The sequence below is a fragment of the Arachis duranensis genome, chromosome 10, assembly GCF_000817695.3.
Source record: "Arachis duranensis cultivar V14167 chromosome 10, aradu.V14167.gnm2.J7QH, whole genome shotgun sequence".
NCBI classification, from domain to species: domain Eukaryota; kingdom Viridiplantae; phylum Streptophyta; class Magnoliopsida; order Fabales; family Fabaceae; genus Arachis; species Arachis duranensis.
The window spans coordinates 71,114,366-71,117,593 of record NC_029781.3 but is presented as its reverse complement, the minus strand read 5'-3'; positions in this window follow the sequence as shown (position 1 = coordinate 71,117,593).

Sequence of the window (3,228 nt, the reverse complement as noted above, 5' to 3'; positions counted from 1 at the left end):
CATAGGGTTCTCCCATGTAATTCACCTCTTCTATTGAAGGGTTCTCAGGATCATAAGCTTCTTCCTCAGATGAAGCTTCCTTAGTACTGCTTGGTGCATTTTGCATTCCAGACAAACTTTGAGAAATTATATTGACTTGTTGAGTCAATATTTTGTTCTGAGCCAATATGGCATTCAGAGTGTCAATCTCAAGAACTCCTTTCTTCTGACTGGTCCCATTGTTCACAGGATTTCTTTCAGAAGTGTACATAAATTGGTTATTTGCAACCATTTCAATCAGCTCTTGAGCTTCTGTAGGCGTCTTCTTCAGATGAAGAGATCGTCCAGCAGAGCTATCCAAAGACATCTTGGATAGTTCAGAGAGACCATCATAGAAAATACCTATGATGCTCCATTCAGAAAGTATGTCAGAGAGACACTTTCTGATTAATTGTTTGTATCTTTCCCAAGCTTCATAGAGGGATTCTCCTTCCTTCTGTCTGAAGGTTTGGACTTCCACTCTAAGCTTACTCAATTTTTGAGGTGGAAAGAACTTTGCCAAGAAGGCATTGACTAGCTTTCCCAAGAGTCCAGGCTTTCTTTAGGTTGTGAGTCCAACCATGTCCTAGCTCTGTCTCTTACAGCAAAAGGGAATAGCATAAGTCTGTAGACCTCAGGGTCAACCCCATTAGTCTTGAATGTGTCACAGATTTGCAAGAATTCAGCTAAAAACTGATGAGGATCTTCCAATGGAAGTCCATGGAACTTGCAATTCTGTTGCATTAGAGAAACTAATTGAGGCTTAAGCTCAAAGTTGTTTGCTCCAATGGCAGGGATAGAGATGCTTCTCCCATAGAAGTCGGGAGTAGGTGCAGTAAAGTCACCCAGCACCTTCCTTGCATTGTTGGCATTGTTGTTGTTTTCGGCTTCCATGAGTTCTTCTTCTTTGAAGAATTTGGTTAGGTCCTCTACAGAGAGTTGTGCCTTAGCTTCTCTTAGCTTTCGCTTCAAGGTCCTTTCAGGTTCAGGATCAGCCTCAACAAGAATGCTTTTGTCCTTGCTCCTGCTCATAAGAAAGAGAAGTAAACAAGAAAATGTGGAATCCTCTATGTCACAGTATAGAGATTCCTTTAGGTGTCAGAGGAAAAGAAAAGTAGAAGACTGAAGTAGAAAATTCGAACTTATCAAAGAAGATGGAGTTCGAATTTTGCATCAAGGAATAGTGTTAGTCCATAAATGGAAGGATGTGAGAAGAAGGGAAGCAGTTTTCGAAAATTAAGTAAGAGATTTTGAAAACATTTTGAAAAACCTTAATTGATTTTCGAAAACCAAGAGTGAGAAAGAGGTAAAGTGATTTTTGAAAAAGATTTTGAAATTAGAACCTTTCTCAACAGAAAAGGCAACATACTTGAAATGTTGAATCAAATCATTAATTGATAGCAAGTATTTTTGAAAATAGAAAGAAATCAATTTTGAAAACATATGATTGAAAAGATATGATTTGAAAAAGATTTGATTTTGAAAAACTTTGAAAACCTGAAAAAAAAATTGCATAAAAAAAACAGAATCTTCCCTCTTGTGCCATCCTGGCGTTAAACGCCCAGAATGGTGCACATTCTGGCGTTTAACGCCCAAAACACTACCTTTTTGGGCGTTAAACGCCCAACCAGGTACCCTGGCTGGCGTTTAAACGCCAGTCTGTCCTTCATCACTGGGCGTTTTGAACGCCCAGCTTTTTCTGTATAATTCCTCTGCAGTATGTTCTGAATCTTCAATTCTCTGTATTATTGACTTGAAAAGACACAAATTAAAATATTTTTGGATTTTTAATAGTGAGGAATAATAAAAATGCAACTAAAATCAAATAACAATGCATGCAAGACACCAAACTTAGCAGTTTGTATACTACTGACACTAATGAGAATGCATATGAGACACATAAACACTCAAGTCAAGAGAATTCAAAGATCAGAGTAAGAAATGATCAAGAATTACTTGAAGATCCTTAAGACACATGAATGAATGCATGCAATTGACACCAAACTTAAAATGAAATACTAGACTCAAACAAGAAACGTTTTTTTTTTTGGATTTTATGATTTTGTAAATTTTTTTGGATTTTTCGAAAATTAAGTGGAAAAAGGTATCAAAATCCTTAATGAGAATTCCAGGAATCATGCAATGTTTAGTCTAAGACTCCGGTCCAGGAATTAGACATGGCTTCACAGCCAGCCAAGCTTTCAAGGAAAGCTTCGGTCCAAAATACTAGACATGGCCAATGGCCAGCCAAGCCTTAGTAGATCACTGCTCCAAAAGCAAGATTGATAAGAAACCAACAAGCTCTTGTGATGATAAGTTGAAACCTCAGTCCAATGAAATTAGACATGGCTTCACAGCCAGCCAGATTTCAACAGATCATCATGAAACACTAGAATTCATCTTCAAGAATTCTGAAGAAAAAAATACCTAATCTAAGCAACAAGATGAACCTTCAGTTGTCCAAACTCAACAATCCCCGGCAACGGCGCCAAAAACTTGGTATGCAAAATTGTGATCAATACTTTTCATAAATCAAATAATCCCTGGTAATGAATCCAAAAACTTGGTGCACGATACCATGGCACAAGCACAACTTCGCACAACTAACCAGCAAGTGTACTGGGTCGTCCAAGTAATAAACCTTACGCGAGTAAGGGTCGATCCCACAGAGATTGTTGGTATGAAGCAAGCTATGGTCACCTTGTAAATCTCAGTCAGGCAAACTCAAATGGGTTTGATGATAAATGCATAAAACATAAAGATAGAGATAGAGATACTTATGTAATTCATTGGTAGGAACTTCAGATAAGCGTATGAAGATGCCTTCCCTTCCGTCTCTCTGCTTTCCTACTGTCTTCATCCAATCCTTCTTACTCCTTTCCATGGCAAGCTTAAGTAAGGGTTTCACCGTTGTCAGTGGCTACCTCCCATCCTCTCAGTGGAAATGTTCAACGCACCCTGTCGCTATCCATCTGTCGGTTCTCGATCAGGCCGGAATAGAATCCAGTGATTCTTTTGTGTCTGTCACTAACGCCCCGCCCTCAGGAGTTTAAAGCACGTCACAGTCATTCAATCATTGAATCCTACTCAGAATACCACAGACAAGGTTAGACCTTCTGGATTCTCTTGAATGCCGCCATCAGTTCTAGCCTATACCACGAAGACTCTGATCTCACGGAATGGCTGGCTCGGTTGTCAGGAGAGCACTCG